The sequence below is a fragment of the Physella acuta genome, unplaced genomic scaffold (genome assembly GCF_028476545.2).
Source record: "Physella acuta isolate Inbredline_101_S28 unplaced genomic scaffold, ASM2847654v3 ptg000014l, whole genome shotgun sequence".
NCBI lineage: Eukaryota > Metazoa > Mollusca > Gastropoda > Physidae > Physella > Physella acuta.
In genome coordinates this window covers 319,276-340,787 of record NW_026731534.1, presented here as the reverse complement: position 1 = coordinate 340,787, position 21,512 = coordinate 319,276, and the positions used below count along the sequence as shown (strand labels likewise).

General features: G+C 34.9%; 2 long non-coding RNA genes across 2 annotated transcripts; both read right to left on the bottom strand.

Moving 5' to 3' along the window:
* Window positions 1-371: 371 nt before the first annotated feature.
* Window positions 372-7,459, bottom strand: LOC131936254 (uncharacterized). Its single transcript, XR_009386039.1, has 3 exons — window positions 7,394-7,459; window positions 6,830-6,916; window positions 372-570 (listed from the first exon to the last, which is right to left on the bottom strand). It is a non-coding gene; the product is annotated as an uncharacterized LOC131936254 (long non-coding RNA).
* A 5,102-nt stretch (window positions 7,460-12,561) lies between these two features.
* On the bottom strand, window positions 12,562-17,046 carry LOC131936306 (uncharacterized). The gene is made up of 2 exons (XR_009386047.1): window positions 16,959-17,046; window positions 12,562-12,824 (listed from the first exon to the last, which is right to left on the bottom strand). It is a non-coding gene; the product is annotated as an uncharacterized LOC131936306 (long non-coding RNA).
* Between the last annotated feature and the right edge of the window lie 4,466 nt (window positions 17,047-21,512).

Here is a 21,512-nt window from a genome sequence, read left to right as displayed (position 1 = left end):
GTAGAATTTTATAGAATGTGTTGATTCATTCAGAAATGCGTAAACAAAGATTGTAAGAATATATCTAACGTCAGTAAGGAATAAAGAAATGTTGACCCAATGGCAAGCAACCATATGAATAAGTTCCAAGGACCCAAAAGGTACCACGGGCAAGGGGTCTCATGGGCCTATCAGTTAAGTAACTCAACGAATCGAGTATCTCTAGACACTATTTTTTGTTTCATTTTTTTTTCTTCATTATTTTTACCAAGAAAAAATTACTCAGTATCAGTTGTGTAATATTAATTTATAATGATTTTTATTTAAATATAATGTTTTAAAGTTCCTAGCTAATATACGGGTATTATTAAAAAAAAGAAAAACAAATATAATTTCGATGGAAAAAAATATAAATTTTATTCAAACAAGTTTGACATTATAGGAACGTTCATCAGTAACTCAAATATTTAGCCACTAGATCGTTTTCCACAGTAACATGCGTAGTGGTGAGGACAAATTGTATTTGTTCCAGGTTTGCACGAAGGACTCAAACAGTTATGTGAGCAAAAACGAGAACAACTTTCACTGGAGCTGTGTACAAATAATACTGGCATATAAATACATGCATATAATAATACATACTTATATAGTCTCTCTCTCTCTCTCTGGCTCTCTCTCTCTCTCTCTCTTTCTATATATATATATATATATATATATATATATATATATATATATATATATATATATATATATATATATATATATATATATATATATATATATATATATAAACGAGATAAATGGCCCGATGAGATACAACGGGCGCTAGGTTGAGAGTGCTGTCTATTTATCTAAATCTAAATAAAAACCAAAATCACAACTTTAATTTCAAATTTAACCGGAAACGAACAATGTCACAGAAACCGGATTTGTATCGTAAATCGGCATTTTAACCGGATTTAAACTTAATCTTCACGTCGTTACTGCACACTGATACTAAATATAAACTTTGCACTTAATCTCAAACCTGATTAAAGTCGCTGTTAGAGTTTCTTTCAGGCGACTCTACGTGCAGGGGGGGGGGGCTCAGCCCCTCCCCGAGACGACATTATCAACCCAGCGCCCGTTGTAAATCTCCCTCAACTTGCAATTTATCTCGTTTATATTAATGGTTTTGCTGCCTTTTTATCTGTTGGGAACGCTATATAGAAAACACAAGCAAAGTTAAAACTTGCACAGTAATATGAAAACGAAACGTGACGTCATATGGAACATATTGTAGGAAACAGCCTAAAGCCGGAAAAATACATAAAATAATATGACATCGTTGATTCTTGAGTAAACAATGCATTAAAAAGCCAATGGCGAAAAAATACACAATAGTAACGACGTCAGCGATATTCTACAATAAAAGCACTGACATAACGGCCTAGTTCATTTGTCTAATTTTAAAAATGTTTCTTTCATGCATATCTTCGGGTAAAGGCTAAGCACCTCCCCCCCCCCCCCCCAACGAAATATAATGTCAATGTCATTTTTCATTTTCGGTTCAATTTGAAGTTACGTTGGTGATTTTGGTTTTGTTTTTGGTTTTGGCTTAGAGAAAAGAGACAACACTGTCTACCTAGCGCCCGTTGTATCCTCCCTCAACGGGCCTTTTATCACGTATACACGTATATAAATTAAAATTAACAATTTGATTTTTAAAATATCATTATTCTATTAAGCAGTTTATTTATGATAACTACAGCTAAACGGTCATTTTCAAAGAAGTTTTACATAAATAGTTTGCTCTATTACACCCTCATTAACATCATAATCATTTTTATGAATTTCATGTTAAGCAAAATGACGCAACAACACCTCCCCATCCGATGCGGTTTGGTGCGATTCTTCAAGGCGTCTTCATGAATCATCGGAGTAATCAAGATTCCTTTTTTTTAAATGTGTATTAAATTGGGAATACAATTTTAGTAACCTCACATAGACTCTATATCAGAGGCGTAGCGACCCTTCCGGCGCCCATGGACAAACTTTCGACTTGCACCCCCATCAAGCTTTAAATTTATTTTTCCAACCCATTTCGGCGCCCCCTAAGGTCGGCACCCGGGGATATATGTCCCCCCGCCCCCCCCCCCTTGCTACGCCTCTGCTCTATATACGGATAGTAACACGACAGACCGATGTCTGTAGTGTAGATCATCAGGAATAATGACAACAAGTCGACAACTGAGGTTTACCCATAGTCAGAGGCGTAGCGATGGGGGGGGGGGCAGGGGGGTACATATGTCCCCGGGCGCCGACCTTAGGGGGCACCAAAATGGGTTGTAAAAACAAATTAAAATGTCATTTAAGCTGCATTTTTGCATTATAAATAGTTTGAGAGGGGGGAGGTTGCACATCGAAAGTTTGAGGGGGGTGCAAATTGAAAATTTGCTCCCGAGAGGGGCTCCAAATTGAAAGTTTGTCCCCAGGTTGCCGGGAAGGGTCGCTACGCCTCTGCCCGAAGTCGACCCTCCCACGACAGACTATCATTATACGACAGGGATGCAAGCCCGGAACGGGGTGGGGGAGGGGGGTGGGGTGGCTAATAATTATTGTGCTATCTGGTACGGTTGTGTCATAATCGTAAAATAATTAAATATTTAATACCGTCTACCAAACGGCCTCAGTGTTTGTTTAATCCGAAAGTTGTTGGCGTATGATCCCAGATTCCTAAATTCACAACATTCACCATCAACACTTTGTCCGCTAAACTAATATATTGTGTTTTCTTTTTTTTTCTTCAAGTTTTTATGAATACATTTTTGACAGCATTTTGTTATCGTTTCTACTTTTCTTGAATTTTTTATTCATCTTTGCGTTTCTTGCAATCTGATTAATGAAGAATTATTTTCGTTTTGGCGTTTACCAATGCCAGAATATAAATGTTGGAGAATAAATAGGCTCAAAACTACCATGCCGCCAGACTCTATATAAAACTCTAAATAACTCTATATAACTCTATATAACTTTATATAACTATATATATATATATATATATATATATATATATATATATATATATATATATATATATACATATACATATAAAGCAATGTATTTGTGAATGTGTGTCTGTCTGCCTGTCTGTCTTTTCATTACCACACCTCTTATCACATCGCTGTGAAACTTGGGAAGTTGTTGAGAATATACCTGGGGAGGTTTCTGCGATAAAAAAATAAATTCGCGGGGGCGGCGCAGAGGTGGCATCCCGGTCGGGCGCGATTGGTTTTTTTCACTTTATACGGTATATTTAAATAAAAGTCCATTGCGGTGTCATACAGTTCAACTGTGTGCCATGAAACTTTGTGGAGATCATAAGAACACTCTAGGAAAGGGTTTTGCGAAAAAAAAATCTTTATTTAATTTCGCAAGGGCAGCACCCAGGGAGGGTGCGATTTTTCTCAATATACGGTTTATAAAAAATGAAAGTAGGATGTGGTTCGACACTGATCATGCGAGTGTTATGAAACTTTGGAAAGTTGAAGAGGATACTCCCAGGAAGGTTTCTGTGAAAAAAAATTCTTAAGGACGGCAATTAGGCCTCCGGGTTTAACCGTGATCACTATGGCGCCTACGTTCGTTTTAAGAAGCACCCTAAAATATTGACACGGTGGCACAAGACATTCGATGATTTAATCAAGCCAGGGGCCGTACGCGATGCCCCTGCAGTAGTACAACCTGGGACTCGCGAGTGTGCCCTTTTATGTCCCTGAGACCAGGGCGGTCGATGAAGTGTGCTCTATCTTACTATTACAGAGAATGGTTAACATACGCTCAAGGCTTTCATACACCGCGCCCAGGGGGCGTGCTAGGATTTAGTATTTAAATCTCAGATTTAGAAAACAAGATAACACGTCAAAGAATATAAGATTGGTAACGCAATGATGGAACCCTCTTAAAATATTTCGTTAGACTTTAACGCGCGGGGACGGGCACGCTAGTAGCTATATATAGCTAATAACTATATATAACTATATATATATACGAGAGAAATGGCCCGTTGAAGAAGGATACAACGGGCGCTAGGTTGATAGTGCTGTCTATTTTCTCGGTACTTTAATTTATACAAAATATAGTCATAGGCATATCCCTAAACCATGCACCTAATCTCATTCATGACAAAAGTTGCATTTAGAGTTTCTTTCAGGCAACTTTACTTGGGAGGAGGGGGGCTTAGCCCCCCCCTCCCACCCACACACAGTCCAATACATGTCTACCGTCCCATTCAACGAAATATAATTATATACTTTTCCAGTGTTCGCCCCCTCCCAGAAAAATCTACCCCCGCCCCCGGGGAGGAAAAAGTCTGAAATGAACACTGGTTGCATTTGTAGATCATACATACTAAATGAAGAATCTGGGCGGGGCTTCGCCCCTACCGGAATAGATGCTTGAAAAAAAAATACTGCACGCTAAACACTTTTTAGATTAGAAAAAGTTCCCCCTACGGGGAGGAAAAACTCTGAAAGAAACACTGGTGTCGCGCTTAGCCAATACCCGAAGAATTGGATTAAAGAAATTGCAAGTAAACCACTTTTTAGATTTGACCAGGGATCGGCAAACTGCGGCTCGCGAGCCGCATGCGGCTCTTTTGATATCCAGTTGCGGCTCTTCAGCTCCATGCACAAATATTAAAATTATTTTATTTCCAAAACTCATAAAAATATTAGTCTGCAACACTCGGTAATAAACGGTATAACAAAAGATATAAACAAAAAAAATTCACTATTATATTAGAATATTTAGTTACTCCCTATCTCAGTGTACTTCCCATTACATTGTCCATTCCGAATTGAATTATTCAACTTCACAAAGAAACTAAACCAGCTAAGTGTAAAACTGAAAGGAAAATCTAGCCTACTATGTCTTACTTGAAAAGATGGCTTGTTTCGAGAATTTTTTTTTTGTTGAATACATGATGAGCGGTAAATTACTGTTACGAAAAATCTGAAAAAATATCGTTATGAAAACAACGCTTCTATTCAATCACTTTAGCATTAACCCTTTGAGCCCGCCAGGCCGGTAAACCGGCTTCAACATTAGGCATATATGTCCGAAAAGCCGGTTTTCCGGCCCGATGATCTAGCGGCATATTCCTAGCGGCCGGTATACCATCTAATTAAGTATAATTAGCGGGACACTGACTAAAAACTGCTCATATGTCTTTTGAGTGCAGGATTATGATTCTAAAAATAGATTTTAAGGAACAGTGAAAGTGAAAGTGTTTACATTTCGTAGCAATGCGGCCGAAACGAAAAGCTGAGCTACAGCCGTCGACTTCATCACATAAAGTTAGTGCAAAAGATGAAGCAAAAGACCGAAATATCAACAAAAGAAGCAGAATGACTGCATCTCAGGCAATAAACTACTTATTAATTCTGAAGAAGAGAATATATACTTGGTCTATATTGTGATGACAGTGACGTTGAATTTGAGACTGAACACAGTGACATTGAAATTGACAGTGACAATGAAACTGTTCAAGTACGTTCTGATGCACGTGGTGCCAAGGGCAAAGACTTTCAGAAACGAAAAAAAACTGTTTACTGGTGCAAAACATGCGAAATTTTTCTTTGCATTGGGTCCGTCAGTGATAACTGTTTTGAAAGTTATCACATAAAAGTGGACTTCTGGCTATGAACTAGTATGGCCAGGTATCAATAATAACAAAACAATTACTAAATGTAAATTGGTTTCTTCTATGTTCTATCAAAACAATAATTATGTGTTCGTTTTATATACATTGTTCTGTTCAAGCGTTGTAAAAAAAAATCAGAATCTTGCTGCATTGTTGTTTGATTGCGAGTTTAGATACTAAATTTGGCTTGATTATCACAAACGGTTCAAAAGTTATAGTTAAAGTAAGAAGCAGATAAGTGAAAATTGGTTTGGCCCTGGGAGCTCAGGAAATGGGAGAAATTAGGTCAGGGAGGCCAGGGCTCAAAGGGTTAATATAAACACAATGAAGGATGTTTTCACTGAGAGATTTGAGCTGTTCAAAACAAATGCAAGTACTCTGTCTTACATAGTAGATCCTCTCAACACAAATTCAAATGAGAGTATCTCATATATTCAAAGCTATTTATTTTAAATTATATATATATATATATATATATATATATATATATATATATATATATACATATATATATATATATATATATATATATATATATATATATATATATATATATAATATAAGCCATCTGTTTAGGATTATATATATATACTAAACAAATAGGCCTACACAATAGACATAAAAATGTTAGTGGCTCTTTAAAAACCGGGTAATGTTGTAAATTGTAACTTTTGGCTCTTTCGTCTCAAAAGGTTGCCGACCCCTGGATTAGACACATTAATTAGGCGGTAATTTTATTATAGAGTATCGATGAAGAAATTTCTTTTCAGTTGGGGAGGGGGGGCTTAGACGTTCTTACGCGGGGGTGGGGCTTCGCCCCTACCCGAAGAATTGTATGAAAGAAACTCTTCACGCAAACCACTTAGATTAGACAAAATTGCCTTTTAATTCAATGTTTACTCGAGAATCAATGACGTCGTATTACTGTGTGCACTCTCCGGCTTGATATAATTTTCATCTCTATGCTCAATATGACGTCATATTTCGTTTTCGTTTCACTGTGAAAGTTTTTAACTTGCTTGTGTTTTCTCTAGAGCGTTCTGGTCAGATAGATACATACACAGATAGATACATAGATAGACAGACATCGAAACTTATATTATAGATAAATATAGTGTGTGTGTGTGTGTTTGTGTGTATGTATAGTTAATTTTTTGTTTAAATTACTCGTAGCAGGCAACAAATTTGCTGTTAATGAGCGTTGGTAAAGCCAGCAGCGTCAGGCAAAAAATCACGGCGCGAGCGGACAACATTCTGGTGGGGAAAAAATGAAAGTATTAGACAAAGCCGCTAGGTATTAACATCACAAATTATCTGTGGATCATGTCCACCCCCCTATCAGCGGATTTAAGGGGGAGGCTGAGAGGATTGCAGCCGGGGGCCCCCAATGTTTGCAGAGGGGTTTTTAGAAGTCTTCAAATTAGCTCTTATTTTGTAAATTTATTTTTCCGACACATTTCTGTTTTATGTAAATTAAGTGACCTTTTGAATGTTTAAATGCCAATCTATTTAATTTACCAAATAAAAACGATACATATGAGTTATTTCCTATGAAAACTCTTCAAGACGGCCCAACCCCCTCAAATGTTAACATAGGCTGTCATTGCTTACTGCTCAAACACACACCCTAAATATTATACTTTATTACTGGTGCACAAATCGAGTAATCAACCAGTTTCAGAACAGCAAAAACACTGACTCAACAAAACAAGTTAGAAAAACATGTTTTACTTCAACGTGTGCCTTTATGAATAATCCGTGGAATAGCTAACAAAACCGGCTTGTGATAGACGAAGCCTATAACTCTTTAAACCAAACATAATTTTTAAAAATGTACATACCAACTGGTCCGGCTGTATTGTTTGACATCACTACATTAAGTAGGAATTCACGTGTTTTTAATGTTAGGTCTAGTTATTTGAAAGACAGGTTTGTTAGTGACGGTTATTTTTATGTAATTAATTAATAACTCGACACCAGGTGTGAGCTTCAATGATACCACTAGTTTATCTCAGAAATAAAGAAAAAGAAGTGAAAAAGCCATTATTCATTGACAGTGAGTTATTAATGGGTTTGAGCGGATGCGACCAATTTTCTGTTTACGACGATCGTTCGAAATTCCCTATTAACTTTTTTATTTGTTTCTTACATCCTAATTATATGTTCACACCAGACGGGGCGGCGTGGCTAAGTGGTTGAGTTAGACTGCAAACATGAGATTGGCCTAGCTTAAAAAACACGATATGGAAGTAATTACTTCTGACTAGCGTCCTTTGTCAGATCTTCAAATGTCAAATGGACTGATCAAACGTAGAAACTTAATACAAATTGACATATATGTTGTAACCCTGTGTATTCAATGGCTTACATACAAGCAGCACTATGAGACTAACAATTTTGCAAAAAGTAAGCCTATTTAGAAAGGTATGGAGAGATGTTTTCAAATTATGTTATCGGAATCAAATTATTGTATAGTTATACTTTTTACTTTCTCGTATACTAAACGTATACGAGAAAGTAAAACGTTTAGAGGAAGTATTGTAATCATGCAAACATTTTCACAAATCTTGAGGTTTTGCACCTCCTTGAGTTGGAAAAACGGAAAAACATGAAACCAGATAAATGATCCCTTAAGGTAGAGAAATACAACAAACAAATTTTTATTCAGAATCGGCATTTTTACCGGAAAACAAGTAATTAAAAAAAGTCTAGTGACAATTTTAGCGCAATTTCCTTGTGTTATCTAAAAATAGCTCTGTCGTAGCGTAAATCAAGAGCAGGGTTAGTAAAACCATTGGTTAGTTATTAAAACGTTTTTTATTATTTTTTTTTTCAGTATTTTACATGTTTTATTTACAATAGAGTAACATGACTAAAAACCATTGCACGCCCAGCTACCGAACGTGACGTCGCAGCCATTGAACGTGATGGCGCAGCTATTGAACGTGATGACGCGTGTGGTGTGGTTGCATAAAATGCCTACTAATTCAGTCCAAATTTTAATTAATTCAAAAATTTTTTTGTGACCAAACGAAAGGATATTTTTGAAAACTTTCTTCGGCAATATTGTTCTAAATTATGGCAGGAATCGATTGGTACATGTTTCAAGTCGCTAAGTGGTCTGGTTGCCGAGATATGTGCCAAAAACTGCATTTTTTCGAGGCTTTTTGGCTTTTCCGGGAAATCCATGAAAGAAACCCGGAATTTGTATGGCCTATGTTTATCCTCGTAACTTGCTTAACATAATTGCTTTTGGAACTAGTCCTCGATATTGCTTCGTTGAGGAGGAGATACGACTTAAAGCTGCGGACACACATCCATCCATCCATTCAACCATCCATTCATTCCCAGAAAAGACGAGTTAATAAACGCAATTCTCCAGAATGGAAATTGCGCTAAAAAGCTTGATCTACAATTTATCTTTATACTAAGTATACTCGTAGCCATACCCCTAAACCTTGCACCTAATCTCAAACAAAATTTAATATTTATTCGCATAATATTAATATTCGCATTAAGAATTTCTTTTAGGCGACACTCTACTTCAGGGGGGGGGGGGGGGGTTAAGAGAAGGGAAATGGGAGGCTACGCCCCGACCCCTCCACACCCCCCCCACACACACACACACAAAGCACATCTACCGTCCCATTAAAAGAAATGGAATTTACACAGAAAATATACTTTTACTAGTCCACTCCCATCACGAAAATTTCAAGTACACCCCCCCCCCACCTCCGGAGAGGAAAAAGTCTAAAAGAAACACTGGTCGCATTTGTAAATCATACAAGGTTAAGGTAGAGCCTTCTATAACATAGAAGGGGGGGGGGGAGCACTTGAATTTTATCTGGAGCGAATACAGTTCTCCGGGGTGTGGGAGGCCGAAACTGGTAAAATATTTTTTTTTCTATTTAAATTATATTTCTTTTTTATTTCGGAGGTGGGGGGGGGGGGGTGTTAAACGTTCTACCGGGAGGAGGGGGGAGGCGAAGAGATGCATAAAAGAAACTCTACACACAATAAACTTTTAAGATCAGACAAATGAATTAGGCTGTAATTTAAAATTGTAATATAGGCCTACTATTATCAAAATAGTTCTAAAGACAAGACCAAATGTAGACCAAATTAGCTTACACCGTCTACAAAGCGCACTCTAAAACAGTGGTTCTTAACTTTCTGTAGGGACCGAACCACACCAGTTTTATATGCGCATTCACCAAACCCTTCTTAATAGTTGTATCGTTCACACTGACAAACTCAGATCGTGAATCATATGAGTCGGCTGTGTGTCAGCCCTGAGACTGAATTACTGAACCTCTCGGGTTCGATGGAACCGACTGTTATAGGCTCTTTTGATTTTCTTCTTTTTCTTCGTTTCGGCTTCATACGGAACATATGCGCAGGTAACACTTCGTCAATGAAGATCGAACCCTAATAAATCCAGTTGTGTTTATGTCATGAATGTTGTGTTTGTGTTTTCGTTTGTGTGTTTCTTTGCATTGTGTTTGTTTGCATTGTGTTTTATTTTGTGTTTGTCTTGAGTTTGTGTTTGCGTTGTGTTTGAGTCTGTGTTTTTTCTTTGTGTTTGTGTTTAGTTTCGTTGTGTTGCCAAGTTGGTACAAATTTAAAAAGATTTACCGTGGCGGAGCACGGGTATGCAGCATGTGTTGTTTATTTCCTGTAAATAAAAACTGAAAAATGTAGACTTGTATTTGTTCAATGAAATGACGTATGGTACGGACCGGTGTGGTTGCACGTTAGAGCTAACAAATCCTAACCTGATTATTTCGAGTTTGAATCCCAGGTTTGAATAAAAATACTGCGTCCATCCAGCTTTGATTGGTACCAGACCCACGTTTGGGAAACAAAGTTGGCTGGGCAAAGAGCTGACCACATTATCTTCTTCATCTAGCGCTTGTATCGGTGCGCGAATTGTATAAGATGAGTAGATTCTTGTAATAATTATGTTGGAGTTAAACTTCACGCAAGTAGACGTATAAATAACTCATTTGTAATTCACGTGCACACATTTTATATATATATATATATATATATATATATATATATATATATATATATATATATATATATATATATATATATATATATATATATATATATATGTATATATATGTATATATATATGTATATTTGTTCGCTATGTGAGTTTTAATTGTGGCTGAGAAACGAACTAATTCGATTCTTTAGTGTAATTAATATGACTGTTAGGAGAATAAGCCATTGTATAGCTGTCTTTACTTTTTATAACATTTTGTAAAACTTCATATTGCATAAAAAGTAAACAGACATTATTTTTTAGTTCATATCCCGAGACGTCCTTCGGTCAACCCGGATCTAATGTGTACCTGACTCGTGTTGGGGAAAGTAAAGGCGACTGGGCATAGCACTGACCACCATAATGTTGGGGAAAGTAAAGGCGACTGGGCATATCACTGACCACGATAATGTTGGGGAAAGTAAAGGCGACTGGGCATAGCACTGACCACGATAATGTTGGGGAAAGTAAAGGCGACTGGGCATATCACTGACCACGATAATGTTGGGGAAATTAAAGGCGACTGTGCATATCACTGACCACGATAATGTTGGGGAAAGTAAAGGCGACTGGGCATATCACTGACCATGATAATGTTGGGGAAAGTAAAGGCGACTGGGCATAGTACTGACCACCATAATGTTGGGGAAAGTAAAGGCGACTGGGCATATCACTGACCACGATAATGTTGGGGAATGTAAAGGCGACTGGGCATATCACTGACCATGATAATGTTGGGGAAAGTAAAGGCGACTGGGCATAGTACTGACCACGATAATGTTGGGGAAAGTAAAGGCGACTGGGCATATTACTGACCACGATAATGTTGGGGAAATTAAAGGCGACTGGGCATATCACTGACCACGATAATGTTGGGGAAAGTAAAGGCGACTGGGCATATCACTGACCATGATAATGTTGGGGAAAGTAAAGGCGACTGGGCATAGTACTGACCACCATAATGTTGGGGAAAGTAATGGCGACTGGGCATATCACTGACCACGATAATGTTGGGGAAAGTAAAGGCGAGTGGGCATATCACTGACCATGATAATGTTGGGGAAAGTAAAGGCGACTGGGCATAGTACTGACCACGATAATGTTGGGGAAAGTAAAGGCGACTGGGCATATTACTGACCACGATAATGTTGATGAAAATAAAGGCGACTGGGCATATCACTGACCATGATAATGTTGGGGAAAGTAAAGGCGACTGGGCATAGTACTGACCACGATAATGTTGGGGAAAGTAAAGGCGACTGGGCATATCGCTGACCACGATAATGTTGGGGAAAGTAAAGGCGACTGGGCATATCACTGACCACGATAATGTTGAGGAAAGTAAATGCGACTGGGCATATCACTGACCACGATAATGTTGGGGAAAGTAAAGGCGACTGGGCATATCACTGACCACGATATACCCAGGGCATAGAAACATTTAATTATTCTTCACATGCCTCGTGGACCACTTTACTTTTACTTTACTTTTGTGATATAAACGATATGCTACAAATTAGAACCATATCTCCGTAGTATATTTAGTGTATTTGGTTTGGACGATTGAAGATTTATTGTTTCTTCTTGTGCAGACCAAGATATTTGTTTTAATTAGGTTTAATCACTTGCCTTTTAATAGCAGTTACATTTTATGACAAAAACATTAGCACTTAGTTGGTCCGAATGATTTTTTTTTCTTTTCAAGTCCGATATAACAATCGAATACACTCATTACTATTGTACGTAATTAAAAATTATACACGTTTCTAGTAGATAAGTACCTATCTAATGAATACGTAACATTGTCACAAATCATAACAAAATAAAATGAATTCAAAATTTAAACTAGGTTATTTATGTTTTAATTTTCAAGCGAGTTCGCTACATCACGCGATGATGCAGTTCATTTTGGAATTTAATATGTTTTTATCTAGGTTAATGCCGTTCTCTCCTCACTCTGGCTTGGTTGAACTTCTTGAACCTTAATCAGTATAACACTGGCATCGCTTGGTTTGATCGGAACAATCTGGAACTTTGTCCCAACACTCAACACCATATGTATTGTCTGGACAATTTGGACAATTTGTTTTGTCACAAAACGTATTTAAACTGTGGATTAACAATAGTAATATATATTTAATATATTCTGACAGCAGAATATATTAAATTATAAACATTCTTTTTGTATATATATATATATATATATATATATATATATATATATATATATATATATATATATATAATTATTCAATTTAAGAATTGTGTTAATCATCTGCAAAAACTAACAACGGACTCTGATTAAAATTATTCGAATATTTTACGTTTTGACTTCAAGATTTATTTTTGAAAAATTTCACGCCGTTAAATTCGAATTCCTCGCTAAAATAAACCGGAAGTGATCTCCCCTAAACTTTCTCGAATATTCTTATATAACACTGCAGGGTATGGCAACTCGCGATATAGACATGATTTTAATCAATTTTTAATTACTTAAACTTTTGAAATATAATAGAATCTCGTAGAAAAAAGAATTGCGCATCAGGTGAACAGCAAACAATTTGTGAATAATAATGCGGAATATTAATACTGTATAAATTCATATGCTTTTTCGTGAAATCGGAAATAGCGTTGAATACTTCTTCCGGTAAACAGAAATTACCCCAAATTGGTCAGAGGACAGATAATAAGATCTTTACTTACGTGTGTAATGTTGTTTATGTATCTTAAACAGTACTCAAGTTATAGGCTTTTAAAAAATCAAATAAGTTTCTTTTCCAGTTACCGGGAATCACTCAGAAGGTGAACTACAAATTTGATGTAATACTTATATATGAAACAGGGGCGGAACTACAGTGCCGCCAGACCCCGCAATGCGGAGGGGGCCCACGCTATTTAGGGGCCCACAGCCGACCAAAATAAATAAAAAAATTATAGTTAAAAAAAATAATGTTATTGCATTTTTAACTTGATGGTTGTTTTGTAAAAAAGATTACCATAGCTGCGGTTGGATTATCTTTATTCTATAGACACCACCCCACGCTCGTGTAAATTCTTTTTCCCTTTGTTTTTAAACTACTTTAAAAGCAGAGTACTCTTTCTCCTACAATCAAACATCAAAAATAATTATCATTAAAAAAGTTTTTAAAAAACCACGTTTTCTGATTGAACTAAAAAGTAGAAAATAAATGCTATACATCACAATAATGCAAGCGATCACTCTACTGTAAGCGATGAAAAACGTGGGGCGACGAAGTAAAAGTTATATTACTATTGATTAGATAATACTTTTGACTTTTATTAGGGAGCTTGTAGAGAGTCAACAGTATTAGAAACTAAGAAAATCACGGCGCCCCACGTTTTTCATCGCTCATAGTAGAGTGATCGCTTGCATTATTGATCGCTTGCATTATTGTGATGTATAGCATTTATTTTCTACTTTTTAGTTCAATCAGAAAACGTGGGTTTTTAAAAACTTTTTTAATGATAATTATTTTCTAGTTTTTAGTCTTTGTCTGTTTGTTTGCATTAAAATCTTGCTATCGATTTTATCTTTTCACATTCACTTTTTTTTGGGTAAACGAAGACAACTCGTAAAAAACACGTGCCTTGAACCCGTGTTTAGTGGGTTAGCAATCGTGTGCCCAACCACTGGACCATATCGTCTCCCCCATACTGGCCACAAGTTGTTCCGGTTGTTTGTACACAAACACCACGTGAACACTACTCAGTAAGCCAAAAGAGGGAGAGTACCGAACCTTGTTTTCATCAAATTACAATTACTGGGTTATGTCCCTTTTTCCCCCACGTTTTTTTGTACAAATATATAGCGGTCTAAAATGATCAATAAAATGTTTCCATGGATCAATTTAGTAATAATAACAATTGAATATTGTATTGTCATCGGAAACAAAGCTTCCCTGAAAATTTCAGCGCGCTAGCTAACTGGGAAGTGCCCGAAATTTCGATCGCAAGATTTGATTGGAAAAACAGACGCGAAAGCAAGTTAAAGAAATTGTGGGAATAAGTAAACGTTCAAACCACTTCCATGACTTATTTCCCTTTTTTAAATAGTCAAATGGGGGTGCTCATAAGCTCAATTTTAATAGATTTGCACTAAACGAATTAAAAAGTAATTACTTCTCTTCATTATTATTTTTAAATAAAGTGCTTATTAAAGAATGACATTGTATTAAAAGGAAATGCATTTAAAATTAATAATATAAATACAAAAAAAAAAAAAAAAAAAATAAACAAACACGAGCCACCATTACTTATACAAAGCTTTCATTTTTTAAATTCTTTTGACCGACTACAGGTCATGTATTTAAGTGCATCAGTATGCTTTAAAAATCTAGTTTACTTTATTGCTGCTATCAGACCCCAATACATGACCTGTTGTAATTTGTTTTAATTGGAAAAAAACACATTTTTTTTCAAAACCCGAACAGGTCAGCAATGAGAATGCCATGTTCGTATTTAGTGTTTATATATATATATATATATATATATATATATATATATATATATATATATATATATATATATACACTGCGTATATTATTACGATGAAATATGCATACTGAGAAGTAAAACGGTGAAATCTGTCAAAATTTCATGCGATTTTTGTGCACGATTACAATACTTCCTCTATACTCGTTATACGAGAAAGTGAAAACTAAAAATAAGAATTATTTATAGGTTCAATATATATATATATATATATATATATATATATATATATATATATATATATATATATATAGGCCTATATATATATACATAGATATATATATACATTTATATATATATATATATATATATGTGTGTGTGTGTGTGTATATGTGTGTGTGTGTGTGGTTCCATGACAAATGATCTCAGGACAAATAATCTCAGGACGAATGATCTCAAGGATAAAAAATAATCTCACGGACAAAAGATATCAGGACAAATTATACCATGCACAAATGAGCTCAGACAAAATATCTCAGACAAAATATCACACAGCAAAATTGTACTAGTATGTACGATGATTTTAGTTGATTTGAACTTTTAAAAATTGACTGTCAAAATGATTTTGTTTACTTTTCTACGCATAATAATTGTGAATACAATGAATTAGTTAAACTTAACAATGCATCAACAGATTTATTAAACTTAATCTTTATAATAGCGTTTGATTTTAAAAAGTAAAAATTAAAACATACTTACTTCTTTAGTCTGAGAGTTATAATACATTATAATATATAAAACAAATAAAGTAACGGTAGCTATACAACACGCAAAATACTTTTCAAAAATGTGAATGGGTCTTCAGGTTCGTAAAGTAAAACCATTGTTTTTATTGCCTCATCAATACAAACATAACGTTTACGTTTCTTAGCTAGCAGGTACATCGTTATGATTACATCTCTCCAATACTATGTGATCATGTATTGTGTGAACTCTAGTTCGACATGTTCTAACTTTACATTTCCAGATCTCATTACCTGCTTCTTCTGGCTTTCTAAACATAAATTCACAAGAAACTAATGTCCTGTACATTTCTGTACATTTCTGCTAGGTAACGAAAGACGCCATAGCTTAGTAATCACCACAGATACTGCTTTGTTTGCATGCACACTACGACAAACTTTGCTCTCCCATGACCCCTGTAGTTTAAATAAGCATTTGTCACCTGATCACTAAGGTGTGACCGACGCATAACTATGGACTTTAGTTGCTAGTTGTATTGTCCATGGAGGGCGGATGTCTTTCCAATAAGGCGTGACTCTGCCATCAAAGCAATCGGCCACCTAGAACGAAGGTGTGTCTTTATTGTTATTTCATACCCTTTGATCTAGTTTCGTCCACCTGACGTGGTAGGATTGTCTCATGTTTGTCAAGCCCACCTACGCTGTCTATCAAAAACATGTCTTTAATCTTCGCATACTATATTAGTAATCTTTATTTTAAAATGTTCAGCGCAATTTGACAAATGTATACCGCAAACATTTCTCACAATTATTAAATAAGCCTATAAACAATATTAAATATAGTAAACAGAACCAAATGACGGTCAATAAAAAAAATGTTCAGTTCAACTAAAATCATCCTATACACTATTAAAATTTTGCTGTGGGATATTTTGTCAGAGATCATTTGTCCATGGTATCATTTGTCCTGATATATTTTGTCCAGGTATCTTTTGTCGGTGAGATCATTTGTCCTGAGATCATTTGTCCTGTTACCATTATACATTACCTAATACATCCCCCAAAGACATAGTTTTCCGTCGAACTGACCGGGTAGGTAAGACAAAAGATCAATAGTATAGCTCGCAACATGCTGCTAAATAAAATAAAAAAGTAAGGACATATGCGTGTAATCATATTACAAAAAATAATAAATATATAAATTTCTTAAGATATAATAGTAATCGTCTAGTCTCATTGATCAAAAAATTTCCAAATTTTGGGACGTTCTCAAAACGGGCATAATGTTGAGGCTGTTGACACGTTTGTATCGCTAAAATAAATTCATGTTTTCAAACAAAAATTACTAGGACATCAACTAGGAAGAAACTAAAAATAGATGATTTAACTATGTTAAAAGAAGTATATTGTTGCTGTTAGTTATGTCTTAATGTTTATAAAATGTTAGCAATAGATTAGGGAGAAAAGTGTTACTAGTAATTTTAAAGTACATTAATATATAACAATTAAATTTATTTTATTTTTAAAATAATTAAAACATAACAATTAAACCTTACAGGAACAATGAAAGTAATTTACTCTTACCCTGAATACAATGGTGGATGTCTGCAAGAAGTATTTGAAAGAAACGATACTTTTTTTATAGGGCAACTCAAGATCACAGGCAGGGGCGGAACTGACAGATAACAAGCCTCACCGTACAGCCCATTTATTTATATGTATATATATATATATATATATATATATATTTATATTTATATTTATATTTATATTTATATTTATATTTATATTTATATTTATATTTATATTTATATTTATATTTATATTTATATTTATATTTATATTTATATTTATATTTATATTTATATTTATATTTATATTTATATTTATATTTATATTTATATTTATATTTATATTTATATTTATATTTATATTTATATTTATATTTATATTTATATTTATATTTATATTTATATTTATATTTATATTTATATTTATATTTATATTTATATTTATATTTATATTTATATTTATATTTATATTTATATTTATATTTATATTTATATTTATATTTATATTTATATTTATATTTATATTTATATTTATATTTATATTTATATTTATATTTATATTTATATTTATATTTATATATATAAATATAAAGTAACTCAACTAATTTTTTTTTCCTAATTGAATAACTAAACCGCTATCTTTACAAAGTATATTATTAGACAAAAACCACAAGTAATATGGCAAAAAATCATTTAGGACCTACAATAACCGAGTCTTTAAAATATGTGTACCTCATGTCATAACTGCCGAAAATCGTGAAAAGTGGAACTAGCATGCCAGTCTATAGATATGTAATGTGTAGTGGTTTCCAGTGTCCGTTTTATGATTATGTTTATTTGTATTTATATTGTTAATTTTGAATAATTCTTGTTTACACATTGTCAGCCTTTATTTTTTCCATTTTTAGATAATTTAGAAAGAAATTGCTTTTAATTTTTTTAAGACAAAAATATAATTTTTAAAACGTAAAAAAAAAAAAAAACGCAGAAAAATAAAAGTAAACATTTCTTTAAAAATGGCATACTTAACTTTTTAATATTTCTACGTATATATATATATATATATATATATATATATATATATATATATATATATATATATATATATATATATATATATATATATATACAATTTTATTTGATAATTTCCATTTAGCAGCTTAAAACTGGGCCTACTGTACAGTTTTGATGTGGAGACCTTTGAAAGTCCTACACAGAAACGTGATATTTAAAAAATAATACCCCAAATTAAATTCTTTGATTAAACAATTTCTATTGGTCGCAGCCGATTATTTTAATGAGTCTCGTTGCATCCTCCATCCCAATCTTATTCGACTGTTTAAATTTCTTTCGTGCTACTAGCCATTCGCATTTTTTGCAGGAATAATATAGGCATTCTAATTGATAATACAACACGAATATTATTCCATTGTATGAATAATTAAAAATCAAAGGACCTTTCCTTTTGACTGTTTAAAACGAGATTTAATATGCCATTTTTCTTGAAGACTATTTCAAGGAGAGAAATAAATCATGGAAGTACTCGGTCCATCTATCACACTTCGGAAATGCACGAAAAACATTATTTGTGAATAAACAAAGTCATCCTGATCGGATTTTTAGTCGGATTTTGAGCCACCTAAGCCCCCCCCCCCACCCCCTGCCTTGACTGGTGTTGTAGTTCTGCCTCTGATCACGTGTGTTGATCACACTATTGAGTAAGTAAAGAGGCGGGGCAGAGGTTAGCATTCGTGGGGATTCAGATCGATATTCATAACCAATGGTAAAACCGTCATTTGATAAGTCGAGCGCTAACTAATCGAACAAAGATAATATTTTTATGTTTCGCATTTCAAAAGCTTGTTTAGTACAGTCTATAGTAAAGCTTCAAAGGGGAAAGTATTGCTAGCCATCTGATGTGGAAATAGCTGTCTAGCTAAAGTGGATAGCCTGAGAATTGCTGCCTAATGTGGGAATAGCTGCATGGCTGGTGTGAGAATAGCTGATTAGTTAGTGTGAGAATAACTTTCAAGCTTGTGTGGAAATAGCTGGTTAGTGGGAGAATAGCTGATAGTTTTACGTGAAAATAGCTTGATTGTTTGAGAATAGCTGGCTAGTTAGGGTAGCTGTTTAATTGGTTAGTTCTATGCCGTAAGGTGATGCACTGTTTAATCCCCGAAAGACAATGTAATATATAATATAGTTGACACTTTATGGCTGAATAGGTATAACAGAGATAGAATCGATGAATAGACGCTCCGAATAGTGTATAGAAAATATAAAGATGTATAGCGACATAGGTATGTATATGGCACAGCCATGCTGTTGAAGTGAATATTGTAAAGCTGTATAGGTAAAAAGGAAATCTTACAAATCTAATTCGATCAGGTGAATCGTAGATTTCTATAGTGTGAGACCGTTGTGAAGCTACTCTAAGGTCATCTGACGGTCATCATGACATTATGAAATGGGCGTGGTTGACCTCTAGTAACCTAAATTACAACCTTAAATGCGTTTTATTACGTTTCGTTCAATTCTTTACATCTGAAGATCATCAAAGCTTCAATGTTTATCATAAACGTTGTATTATTGATTCCGCTTTTCTCACACCAAAGACCGTGATTAATTACATTATGCCTATAGGCCTATTGATTTTGTATAAATAATTTAAAATATATTTCACAAGACCTGTAAAACTGCGTAGATAAAAATTTGGGTCATATCGTATGGTGGGGTCACACAAGACGTTGGTTTGTTTGTCCCATGGTCATTTTTGCCTTGTTAATTATCCCATAGTTTAAAACTATATTGCACATAGTGGCCTTGCGGTAGAGAGCTGGACTGCTAACCCGTGATTCTCGAGTTCGAATCCGGATTCAAGTCAGTAGACCGTCCCGGAGTCTGATGGGTACCTAACTCACGTTAGGTTATGTAATGGCGGCTGGGCATAGTGCTGACCACATTATTCCTTCATATGCCGAGTTCACATAAACAAGTAAAGTTTACTTTTATTATTTTTCTGACGTGGTTGCGAGCCCTTAATGTCAACTCAAAAAAATGTGAGGAGGAGGGGGGGGGAAGGGGTTAAGAGGTTGAGGAGATAGTGTCTAAATGTGAGGGAGGTAGGCCGGGAAGTTTCGTAGAGAGGGGGTGGGGAGAAGAAATTGTAATGTGTTGGATGATGGTGAGGATTTACGGGGGTTGAGGGGGGGAATTTAAAAGGTTGTGGTGGATGTTAAGTGTGAGGGGGATTATGGTGGATATTATTGTGAGGGGGATTATGGGGACTATGGTGGATGTTAAGTGTGAGGGAATTTAGAGGGGATTATGGTGGATGTTATTGTGACGGGGATTATGGTTGATGTTTAGTGTAAGGGAGATTAGTGGGGATTATGGTGGATGTTAAGTGTGAGGGGGATTAGTGGGGATTATATTTGATGTATAGTGTGAGGGAGATTAGTGGGGATTATATTTGATGTATAGTGTGAGGGAGATTAGTGGGGATTATATTTGATGTATAGTGTGAGGGCGATTTGTCGGGATTATATTTGATGTATAGTGTGAGGGAGATTAGTGGGGATTATATTTGATGTATAGTGTGAGGGAGATTAGTGGGGATTATATTTGATGTATGGTGTGAGGGAGATTTGTCGGGATTATATTTGATGTATAGTGTGAGGGAGATTAGTGGGGATTATATTTGATGTATAGTGTGAGGGAGATTAGTGGGGATTATATTTGATGTATAGTGTGAGGGAGATTTGTCGGGATTATATGTGATGTATAGTGTGAGGGAGATTAGTGGGGATTATATTTGATGTATAGTGTGAGGGAGATTAGTGGGGATTATATTTGATGTATAGTGTGAGGGAGATTTGTCGGGATTATTGTGGATGTTAAGTGTGAAGGAGATTAGTGGGGATTATAGTGGATGGTAAGTGTTATGAAGTTTAGAGGGTTTTTTGGTGTACGTTAAGTGTGATGGGGATGAGTGGGGATTAAGATGGATGAGTGTGAGTGACGTAACAATT